The 12619-nt window shown below is 44.7% G+C and overlaps 1 protein-coding gene across 1 annotated transcript in view; it reads right to left on the reverse strand.

The window, feature by feature from the left end:
- Positions 1–11646, reverse strand: part of LOC117359305 (tubulin polymerization-promoting protein family member 3-like) — a 336205-nt gene extending 324559 nt beyond the window's left edge. Inside the window, exon 1 of the mRNA XM_033941842.1 lies at positions 11411–11646. The gene's annotated coding sequence lies outside the window, so the exon portion shown is untranslated. The remainder of the gene's footprint in view (positions 1–11410) is intronic.
- Between the last annotated feature and the right edge of the window lie 973 nt (positions 11647–12619).

Consider the following 12619-nt stretch of genomic DNA (forward strand, 5'->3'; position numbering starts at 1 on the left):
CGGAAGAAGGTATCCCATGAAGATACTAAGGGGAAAAAAGGCTGGGAAGAAGCAAGGGACAAATTACAGGAGTCGACTAAACCAGAAGAGGAGGTTAGAAAGAGTGCAGCAAAAGAGAAGACACCAAGGATCGAAGCACAGGGAAAGGTAGTGAAGACAACAAAATGCCAGGACCTAAATTGCATATATACTAATGCAAGGAGTCTAAGCAACAAAATGGGGGAACTAGAGGCTTTGGCCAATGCAGAGGACATAGACATCATTGGAATCTCTGAAACATGGTGGAATGAGGAAAGCAAATGGGATACAGCACTGCCGGGGTACAAGCTCTATCGCCAGGACAGGTCAGGACAGAAAGGAGGTGGAATAGCCCTATACATAAAAGAAAGCATACAATCGACAAGAATGGACACAGTGGAGATGACCAACAAGCTGGAATCACTATGGATTAAAATACCGGATAGGAAAGGACATGAAATAAAGATGGGCCTATACTATCGTCCAACCGGGCAAACCGGAGATATCGACAGAGAAATGGAAACCGAGATGAAGCGAGAATGCAAAAGTGGTTACACAGTTATTATGGGAGACTTCAACTACCCCGGGATAGACTGGAAACTTGGAAGCTCCAGATGCGCTAGAGAGACAGAATTTCTGGAGGCTACACAAGATTGCTTCATGGAGCAGCTTGTTAGAGAACCGACGAGAGGAAATGCCACTCTGGATCTAATCCTAAATGGGTTAATGGGCCCTGCAAAGGAAGTGGAAGTAGTGGGACCGTTGGGAAACAGCGATCATAATATGATCAAATTCAAAGTTGAAGTAGGAATACCGAAAGGAAAGAGAACCATAGCAACAACTTTCAACTTCAGGAAAGGAAACTATGAAGCAATGAGGGAAATGGTAAGGAAGAAACTTAGGAACACTTCCAAGAAATGGCAAACGGTAGAACATGCCTGGCTTTTTTTCAGGGACACGGTGAGCGAGGCGCAAAATTTGTACATACCCAGATTCAGAAAGGGGAGCAAAAAGAGTCGAACAAAAGACCCGGTATGGCTGACTAAAATAGTGAAGGAAGCGATAGGCAATAAGAAAAATTCATTCAGGAAATGGAAAAAGGACAAAACTGAGGGGAACTGGAAGGAGCACAGGAAGTATCAAAAAGAATGTCACCGAGTGGTTCGAAAAGCCAAAAGAGAGTATGAAGAGAGGCTAGCCAGGGAGGCACGAAATTTCAAACCATTCTTCAGATATGTTAAAGGGAAACAGCCAGCTAGGGAGGAGGTGGGACCGCTGGATGATGGAGACAGGAAGGGGATAGTGAAGGAGGAGAAAGAAGTCGCAGAAAGACTTAACATGTTCTTTTCGTCTGTATTTACGAACGAAGACACAACCAACTTACCGGAACCTGAGCAATTCTTCAATGGAAATCAAGCAGAAAAATTAACATCCATGGAAGTGAGCCTTGAAGATGTGCGCAGGCAGATAGAAAAACTAAAAACTGACAAATCCCCGGGTCCAGACGGAATCCATCCAAGGGTTCTGAAGGAATTAAAGTTGGAGATAGCGGAACTACTGCAGCAAGTTTGCAACCTATCCCTGAAAACAGGTGTGATACCAGAGGATTGGAAGATAGCCAACGTCACGCCCATCTTCAAAAAGGGATCAAGAGGTGACCCGGGAAACTACAGACCTGTGAGTCTGACCTCGGTTCCGGGGAAAATGGCAGAAGCGCTGATAAAAGAAAACATCGATGAACATTTGGAAAGAAACGAACTTCTGATACCAAGCCAACATGGTTTCTGCAGGGGGAGATCGTGCTTAACTAACTTATTGCACTTCTTCGAAGGAATCAACAAACGGACGGACAAAGGAGACCCCATAGACATCGTATACCTAGATTTCCAAAAAGCCTTTGACAAGGTGCCTCACGAGCGTCTACTCCGGAAACTGAAGAACCATAGGGTGGACGGAGATGTGCATAGATGGATCAGAAACTGGTTGGCGGGTAGGAAACAGAGGGTAGGGGTGAAGGGCCACTACTCGGACTGGAAGAGGGTCACAAGTGGTGTTCCGCAGGGCTCGGTGCTCGGGCCACTACTATTTAATATATTCATAAATGATCTAGAAATAGGGACGACGTGTGAGATAATAAAATTTGCAGACGACACCAAACTATTCAGTGGAGCTCGGACTAAAGAGGACTGCGAAGAATTGCAAAGGGACCTGAATAAACTAGGGGAATGGGCGACGAGATGGCAGATGAAGTTCAACGTTGAGAAATGTAAAGTACTGCATGTGGGAAGCAGAAACCTGAAGTACAACTATACGATGGGAGGGATGTTATTGAATGAGAGTACCCAGGAAAGGGACTTAGGGGTAATGGTGGACATGACAATGAAGCCAACGGCACAGTGCGCAGCGGCCGCTAAGAGAGCGAATAGAATGCTAGGTATAATCAAGAAGGGTATTACAACCAGGACGAAAGAAGTTATCCTGCCGTTGTATCGGGCGATGGTGCGCCCGCATCTGGAATACTGCGTCCAATATTGGTCGCCGTACCTTAAGAAGGATATGGCGATACTCGAGAGGGTTCAGAGGAGAGCGACACGTCTGATAAAAGGGATGGAAAACCTTCCATATGCTGAGAGATTGGAGAAACTGGGTCTCTTTTCCCTGGAGAAGAGGAGACTTAGAGGGGATATGATAGAGACTTATAAGATCATGAAGGGCATAGAGAGAGTAGAGAGGGACAGATTCTTCACACTTTCAAAAAATAAAAGAACAAGAGGGCATCTGGAAAAGTTGAAAGGGGACAGATTCAAAACAAATGCTAGGAAGTTCTTCTTTACCCAACGTGTGGTGGACACCTGGAATGCGCTTCCAGAGAATGTAATAGGGCAGAGTACGGTACTGGGATTTAAGAAAGGATTGGACAGTTTCCTGCTGGAAAAGAGGATAGAAGGGTATAAATAGAGGATTTCTGCACAGGTCCAGGACCTGTGCGCCGCCGGTGAGCGGACTGCTGGGCATGATGGACTCAGGTCTGACCCAGCAGAGGCATTGCTTATGTTCTTATGTTCTTATGTTCATCTCTCTCTTTCTATACAGCGATTGTCCTCTCTCCCTTCCATGCAACATCTGCCTCTCTTTAGCCCCTTCCACCCAGCTTCTGCCCTCTCTCTCTACCCCTTCCATCTACTGCCCATACTCCCTCTGCCCCTTTCCATCTACGTCCACCCCCCTCTCTCTTCCATATGGCATCTTCCCTCTTTCTATGTCCCTTCAATAAACTGTATATCCAGGGTCCCTTTTCTCCTTTGCACATGATTCATTTCAGCTTGACCCCCTCTCCATTTTTCTGTCTCCACCCCCTCCCCTATGCTTTGGCATCTCTCTCTTTCTCTTCTCCTTTCCTTCCTTCCTTCCCACTCCACACCATGGTGTGGTATCTCTATCTCCTTCCCTTCCCTCCCCCATGCCATTGGCATCTCTTCCATCCCCCTCCATGGTCTGGTATCTCCTTTCCTTTCCATCCCTCCCATGGACTTGGCATCTCTGGTTCCTCTCCCTTGTCTTCCGTCTCCCTTCTTCCTCTCTCTTACCCAATTGGTGCAGCAGCAGCGCAGCATTTTTCTCACCCCCTTCCCTGTGCAGCAGGAACATCTCTTCCCTGCCCAGCATGTCTGGCCAGGTCCCCTGCTCCAAAGCAGCAGGCGTCTACACCTCACACGATCGCGGCTGCGTTGGAAGCCTTCTCTCTGACATCGTGACGTCAGAGGGAACACTTCTGATGCAGCCGCGGATTGCGTGAGGAGCCAATACCCGCAGCTTTGAGCAGGGGAGCCAGCCAGAAATGAACAACCCACCCGAGGGAGCACAAGCTGGAACGGACACCACTGTTTACAGAAGGGATGCCCACACTTTTATGGGCTTGCGAGTTACTTTTAAAATGACCAAGTCAAAATGATCTACCACTAATAAAATTTAAAAAAACCCACAAAGCACATTGTATGCAGAGAAAATTTTAATTATCACTTATATTCTGGGGGGTTTCAAAGAGGTCAAGGCAGATGACTCTATGCAATGTCACTTCAGTAACAACTATACAAAATAGACAAATACCCACCCTTTTTACTAAAACGCGATAGTGGTTTTTAGTGCAGGGAGCTGTGCTGATTGACCACGTGCTCTCGACGCTCCATAGGCTCCTGCGCTAAAAAAACTATTGCAGTTTAGTAAAAGAGGGCCTAGTGCAAAATATAGACAGCAGATATAAATTCTCAAAACGGACACATTTTGATCCTAAATTGAAAATAAAATCATTTATTCCTACCTTTTTGTCTGGTGATTTTATAAGTCTCTGGTCCTTCTTCATGGTCCTCTTCTTTCCTCCTCCAGGCCCCCCCCCCCTCTTTCTTTCTCTCTCCCCGGCCCCCTCTTTATTTCTGCTTTCTTTCTCTCTCCCCCCAGGCCCCTCTTTATATTCTGCTTTCTTTCTTGTCCCCCTCTTTATATTTTGCCTTTTATTCTCTCTCCCCCTGGCCCCCCCCTCTTTATTTTGCCTTTCTTTCTCTCTCCCTGGCCCCCCTCTTTATTTTTGCCTTTCTTTCTCTCTCCCCCTAGCCCCCACAAAGCCATCGTGCCGATTTCTCCACAAGATTTCACTTCTGGCATCAGTTCTAATGGGGAGGAAGTTGCCGGCCAGCCAGACAGCAATTGGCTGGCCCAGAACTTACCCTCCGATGTTAGAATTGACGCCGGAGGTGAAGCCTTGTGGGCCTGATGCTTTTTCCCCGCCCACCAGCCCGCCTCATCTTTTGTCTTCACCTACCAGTTGCCGGCCGGCTGGCCGGGTTAAGGAATGACGCTGCGGGGGAGCCGGTGCCGGGATATGGTGGTGAGCGGCAAAATAGGGAAGGTGGCCGGATGTGTACCCCCTTGGGGCGTGCACCCAGGGCGGACCTCCCCCCCCCTTAGTATGCTACTGGGTCAACAGACATGATGAAACAGGAGTCCAAACAATCACCACAGTTGAAAATCCCCTGTAGGTTCAGGGGATTTTCAACTGTGGTGACTGTTTGGACTCCTATTTCATCGTGCCTGTTGATTCTTTTCAAGAGGAAGCAGCCTTATCCTTCAAGCTAAGTTCTAATTCAAGTTCTTTTTGGGAGTTGGCTGGTGGGTTCTCAGAGTTCTCTGTGTGATTTCACTCGTGTGACAATTTAATGACTATTTAATGACTGTTCACATAATTTTCACTATTATCTTCACTGTATTATTTATGCACACATGAGGCATCCAATGGTTGTGTGTGGGTAGGGCTTTGTCGCTCCTGCCTAGTTGTTTTCTGCGCTGGAGGTCTTTCCTCCTTTCGCGGATTGGACTAATATGTTTCTCACTTAGCTTTCAGAGGTTAAAACCTCTTTAGATCAGTAAACTATACTACTGTTACAGTATCCCTATCCTGACCTGAGGATTAGTAAAAAATGTATTAAAATTAGTCCAATAAACAGGATCACCTTATTTCCATTTTCTATTAATAAACTATTATTAACACAGCTACAATAATACTTTATCCTAAAGCAAAAATAAATAAATAAAACAAATAGACATTTTTTTCTACCTTTGTTGTCTGGCTTCTGCTTTCCTCATCTTCTCATCATTCTCTTCCTTCCATCCACTGTCTGCCTTTTCCAAATGGCATCTGCTCTCCTTCTATGCCTCTAACAGAAATTGTCTGCCTCTTCCTTCCATCTCTCCCTCCCCCCCATTCGTGTGGCATCCATCTTCTTCCCTTCCCTCCTCCAATGGTCTGGTATCACTCTCCTCCCTTCTCCTACACTATGGTCTGGCATTTCACTCTCTCCTCTCCCTTCCCCCACTTCCATCAGCATCTGCCCCCTTTCTTTCCCTCCATCCCAATTCCATCCAGTATCCCTTCCCCTTTATGTCTCTCTCCCTTTTCCTTTCCTCCTACTTCCATCAGCATCTGCACCCTTTCTCTCCCTCCACCCACCCTTCTATGTTCTTTTCTCTCTCCCTCCAAACTAACCAATGCCATGAAGCAAGGTCCTGCGATGACTTCAGCTGCTGGCTCTGCTCAGGGAAGAAGTAAGTGACGCTGGAGGGGGTGGACTGGCAGATGTGGGGACTTGCTGCATGGTACCGCGATGACTGCATCTGCCGGTCCATCCTCTCCAATGTCACTTACTTCTTCCCTGAGCAAAGCCAGCAGACGAAGTCATCGCGGAACCTTACAACAACTCTCTGAGTCTGCCGGTCTACCCTCCTCTGACATCACTTATTCCGGCCGCGTTGCTGTCGATGCTGGGGGGGGGGGGGTAATCTCCCAAGGGGGCCAGGCCCAGACACAGTGCTACTGATCTTTTCTAGGGGGCCTGCATTGCCAAAGAATAAACAAACAAACCCCAATTCCTCTTTCTTTAGCAAGCCCCCCTGACAACTTTGGGCCCTAGGCACATGCCTACTGGGCCTACACATTAATCCGGCCCTGTTTCTAAACCGTGCAGCTGCACGGCCGTGCACCTTCTTTCATTGTGCGGTGAACAAGCTGCTTATTGCCACTCACAAAGGACAGCTCTGCACATCCACCAATCAGGGAGACAGAGCTCCAGCCATCAAGCTCCAGCTCTTTCTCCTAGATTGGTGGATGTAAGAGCTCTTCCAGTAGTGAGCCTTGGCTGAGATCTCCACCCTCACGAATCCAGTCTGCTCAAGCCCACCACCACTCACTACGGCTGTGCAGAAAATACAGCACAGGAGAAACAGGGTGGCATAACTCTGCAGTTTCGGAACCGGTAAACTGCCTCAGCACGGCATTAAATATATAACATTTGGTTTTTTTAAGATTCTGCTTATTCTGTGTGTGTGGGTGGGGGGTACGGTCCACCCCTGTTGCAGCGCATATGGAGGTGAAGTGCTCAGATGACTCCTCTGAGGGCTGGCATCAGAAACTTTAGCAGCACAGTATTCACACCTCTCTGCTCTTGTTGGCTTTAGGTCTTCCTCTCTGTTGGGTCCCTCCTTCACAGAAACAGGAATTAGGCAGGACTTGGCAGAGAGAACAGCCCAAAGCCAACAAGAACAGGGAGTTGTGAATGCTGTGCTGCCAAACCAGGAGAGTGACAAAGAGAGGGAGAGAAGGGATTGGAGGAGGAGAGAATTTCTGCACCCAAATGGCAAGAGGGAGGATGAAGGAAGACCAGGGAAGGGAGAGGAGTAGGGAGGGAGGGAAAGGAAAGGAGATGCCAGCCCATTGAGGGGGAGAGAGAGAAACCAGGTCATGGAGGGAAGAAGACAGAGATGCCAGACCAAGGAGATAGGAAGGAGGGAGGGAAGGAAAGGAAGTAGAGGCCAGACCATGGAGGGGGAGGCAGAGATGGAAGGGAAGGAGAGGAGATAAATGCCAGGGCATGGGAAGAAGGAAGGGAATAGAGACAGATGCCTGACCAAGGGGAAAGGAAGGAGAGGAGATGCCAGAGCATGGAAGAGGAGGGAGAGATGGAAGGAGAGGAAAGAGATGCCATTGCCAGGACATGGGGGAAGAGAAGGGAAGGAAGGAAAGGAGAAGAGAGATGCCAGAGCATAGGGGAGGTAGTGGAGCCAGAGAAAAATGGAGAGGGAGTGAAGCTGGAATGAATCATGTACAAAAGAAAGAAGGGGCATAGGATAGAGAGTTTATAGAAAGATAAGATGCCATATGGAAGGGGGAGAGAGCAGACAGTGGATGGAAGGGGCAGAGAGAGACAGATGGCAGACAATCAATGGAAGGGGCAGACAGAGAGGGAGGATAGTGGATGGAAGGGGCAGAGAGAGAGGGCAGAGGACAGACGCTGGATAGAAAGAAGTAAAGAGAAGATAAAGCAGAAATGAGAAAAGGTTGAAAAAGATTTTTTGTTGTTGCTTTAGAATAAAATACATGTAGAATCATAGTTGTATTGATAAATGTTTGTTAACAGAAAATGGAAATAAGGTAATCTTTTTATTTGCCTAATTTTAATACATTTTTTTACTAAACTTTCAGAGTCCAAATTCCTCTTCTCAGGTCAGGGCAGGATACTGTAACAGCAGTATACTGTACTGACCTGAAGAAAGAAGTTTTGGCCTCTGAAAGCTAATTGAAAAATTGATTTCCCATTTTTTTTGTGTGTTATTTCTATTTGTTAATTTGTAAAGTGGTGATTATTTGTTAGTTTTTTCAAATTTATATCTGCTATCGTTATATTTTGCACAGTATTAGGGGACATGTCACTGTTTCTATGGTGTTTCACTGTATGCAGAATCTGGCTTTTTTGGTGGTTCAGTTTAACTTTTGTCTAAATATTTCTATTTTTAGTTTGTGATTACATATTCCATACTGGGCGAGGGTGTATCTGTGTTCTGTATGTATGAAAAGGACATTGTTTTCTGTTAGCATTGACTGTGCAGGATCGATCTGTATTAATCTGGCTTGTTTAGTTTTACAAAGTGCTCACTGCAGTTTTTAAGATGCTGTCTTTTCCTTGTTGTGCACTTAGGTTTGCAACAATGTTTTGCTTTGGTTGCACATAGATTCTTTTGCACGTGACTGCACTTTGCACTTTGAACCTTGAATCCTGAACTGTGAACTCAGAAGTTTCATCTGCCATTTTGGATCTTACTTATGATTCTCGCTCCAAGATTTCACTCGTATGTTTTTGGATTGCTTTAAGATAAGTACAATACATCTCATTAATTTGAACAGAGCAATCTTTTTTTGTCTGCTTGTTCTTGCACAAAGACTATTACGTATTTTTTTTTGATTGTTGTTTGACTATGTTTGTCAGATCATGTTTATGTGTATAGCTTTTAATATATTTTTGAGGTTTATAAGATTAATAAAGATTGAAATATATTTATCAATTATTTATATTTACATTTAATTTATTTACATCAGCATTTGCTTTATAGATTAATTATTTGGTTTTCAGTAAAGGGTTTATTTGTAGTAAATGAGTTTTAACGCTAAAAAGTGTAAGGTTATGCACCTTGGTAGCGGTAACCCCTGCAAAACATACACCCTGAATGGTGAAACCTTAACAAGAACTGTCGCAGAACGGGACCTGGGTGTAATCATTAGTGAAGATATGAAGACTGAAGGGACACGTCTTGTAGTTTTCATTAGACTGTGTTTAAAGCTGTAAATCCAGACTCTGTTTGCCTTCTCTTGCTGAAATACTGCAAGGACATTTTATGTTTGAAAAGATGTGTGTTATCTTGTTGTGAAGTGACTTCAATTGTTTTCATAAGCTGTATTTGCAAGCAGCTTTAGATAAGAGGCTCTGCTGACCAGGGCACCCTATGGACTTCAGTCTTTAGATAGTAAAAATGCTTGTAAATTTCTTTAAAGTTTCATGTGACCTGTGTCCATATATGGTTTGCATTTACGTCACATGCTGACAACACTGATTCATGTAAAATTATATAAAAGAGGTGTAAAGCTGACAATAAAGCGGACATGTTTCGGAGATAATTTCTTGCCTCTAAGATATGTCCCCAGGTGCATCTGTCTTACAAATGACAGACAGAGAGAAAGTATGGGGCAGGAATTGGGACCTAAACCTTTTCAAAGACTACCAATCAAGTGGAGAAAGCTTCAACCAAGGCTAGACAAATGCTGGGTTGCATCCGAAGAAGTTTTGTCAGCCGAAAGCCTGAAGTTATAATGCCGTTGTACAGGTCCATGGTGAGACCTCATCTGGAGTACCGTGTTCAGTACTGGAGGCCACATTATCAAAAGGATGTGAAGAGAATGTAATTGGTTCAGCGAATGGCCACTAAGATGGTCTCAGGACTCAAGGATCTCCCATATGAACGTCTAAGCAGGCTGCAGTTATATTCTCTCAAGGAATGCAGAGAGAGGAGAGACATGATAGAGACGTTCAAATATCATACAGGTCGTGCTGAGATGGAGGAAGATATCTTTTTTTGTTATAGGTCCTACGGCAACAAGAAGGCATCCGCTCAAACTCAAAGGTGGGAGACTTCATGGCAACATCAGGAAGTACTTCTTCACTGAAAGGGTGGTTGATCGTTGGAATGGTCTTCTACGTCAGGTAGTCAAAGCCAGCAATGTGCTCGACTTCAAGAGATGATGGGATAAACATGTGGGTTTGCTCCGGGAAATGCTTAGGGGAGGGTTCTTTTAGGGGGAGGGTTCTTTGAGTGGGCAGACTTGTTGGTTATGCCGTTATACTCTATGTATTCTATGTATTCCAATTTCCAGATCATTTATAAATACATTAAATAGCACTGGTCCCAATACAGATCCCTGTGGCACTCCACTATTTACCCTCCTCCATTGAGAAAAAATGGCCATTTAAAACTACCCTGTTTTCTGTCCAATAACTTAGTTGCTTTGCTACTACTTACATGCATAAGTATACAATAGCCTGTAAAAGTGACAGTATTCTGGACATCTAGGTGCTTAAAAAGGTAAATGTAGGTGCCGTGTTATTGAATTGCCCTTTACATGTTACTGTTGCACATGACTAGGCCTCTCTCTGCCCAAGAGCTGTGAACACTACCTCCCTAGCTTTACCAAAGTCAGCAGAGGGAATGGAATCATGCCCTCTGAATTGTTACAGATTGGTTCTGATAATTCATAATACTGCTACTAGATAAGAATATACACTGTGTTTACAATAAACAATTAAGTCATAAAAGCATTCTCCTTCAGTGGAATGACATCTCTTGCCATCCTGCTAAATTCAAGCTCAGGAACAATCAAAAATCATTCTGAAACAGCTGTGATCAATAAACTCTTGTAATTTCCTTCCAAACACTGAAAGGAGAGGGAGATCAAAAAGCTTGGAGTCACAGATTATCTGCACAAAACTGAAACAGTTATAGATTGTCACATCGCAGATTGAAATGTTTGTTGCCATATCAGTCACAGGAAGATAACTCTGCTTTGGAGGTTATAGTATCTTTTTCTGAACAAACAAACAACAATTATATACTGATGCTGTAACAGCTATGTGTATTTCTTTGTCATAGCTTGGAAATGTGTCCTGCTTATGCTCTAGAGAGCGAAGGAGGCGATATTCTCCCAGACATACTCCTTATGGAGTTCTTATGTCTTGGAGTTAACCGTGCCTTCCTGTATCTTAGACACTGCAAATCACTTTCAAGACAGTAACTAGGAGAAAAATGGAAGAAAGCTGTGCATATTCCTGCCACAGGAAGCAAAGCAGAAAATTACCGACTGTAATGAAATCGGAAAAGGCAGCAGCACAGCGTTTACAACTGCCCTAGTAACCTAGGTCATTATGTATAATATTAGGGGTATCGGCACGCCATTAGGGACATTTTAAATTTTAGCAGTCACGCAGTTTCTCTCTAGGAGGACAGTGAGACAAGTGCTTACCTCTTGTTCCTTTCTGTGCCTAGCTAGACAAGTCTCCACAGCAAAACCGAGCTCCCACCCTCTTGCTCTCTAGATGAAATGTTGCTTTAAAGGCTGCTGGATTATTATCTTCTGTTTATGCTGGTATCCATAGAGACATCCTGTGAAACACCAAGGGAGTGTAACATATAAATGAGCTAAGACTGCAGAGTGACCAAGGTCAGGCTGCAGAGCTTCTCCTGCATTCTCTGGGAAGGCACTAGATCATTACCACAGGGAGGGAAACAGTAGCCAGAAGCTAATATTCAGGGCTGCATTAACCACACCCATGCCCATACTAATGAAAGTAAGAGGAATGTGAGTATTATGATTCCTGCTGGGCTAATTTAAGATCATGAGAAAGACTTGGTGGTGAATTTTCTTCTTTGTGTGATGCATACCCTATGGGACAAGAAAGAAAAATGTCCAAAAAAAATAGCATAAAGGGACAGATGGATGTTTTTCTCATCAAACCCTTCCAATTCATTATTTTCAAAACCTATATTCTAGTCTAAATCAGTGTTTCTTAACTTTTTCAAGCTGTGAGAAAAGCACTGCCTACAACAGGGGTGTCAAACTCAATCACAAAAGGGGCCGAAATTTAAAACACAAGCTAAGTCGAGGGCCAAATTTTCTATTAAGATACATAGTCTTAGTAAAGGAATAGATCCTTCCTCGCCCTGAGACACCTATGGCGCGGTCAGACACTTCTGTGGAGCGCCCTGCTCCAACCTAGCTTTTACACTGGAACTGGGTCCTTCTGTCTGCAAATGGGTACTGAGGCAGCATGATGAGGAGCTTGCAGTGCCACTTGGACAGGGGCTGCACAGTCAGGCACTTAGATGCGACACAGTCACTGAGGGCCAAATAAAACTGCAAGCAGGCCAGATTTGGCCCCTGGGCCTTGTGTTTGACAAGTGTGGCCTACAAGATGAGAGACTTTGAGTAAAATAAAGCAATATAATTTATTTACGTTTTGGGCCCCAAAAGGGTGCCCTCTGCCCAGAAATTAGCACAATAGACACACCTGGCATAGTACATTCATTGAATATATAGTATGTACAATCTTTATTTAGCCCCTCCTGCCTGTCTGCTCATTGGGTTTACAAACTCTCAAATCCTTCACACCTACTTCCTATCTCTCCACCCGGTGAGAGCGTGGCAGAGGGCACATGGAATGTGACAGAGAGA

This window comes from Geotrypetes seraphini, chromosome 4 (assembly GCF_902459505.1).
Source record: "Geotrypetes seraphini chromosome 4, aGeoSer1.1, whole genome shotgun sequence".
Taxonomy (NCBI): domain Eukaryota; kingdom Metazoa; phylum Chordata; class Amphibia; order Gymnophiona; family Dermophiidae; genus Geotrypetes; species Geotrypetes seraphini.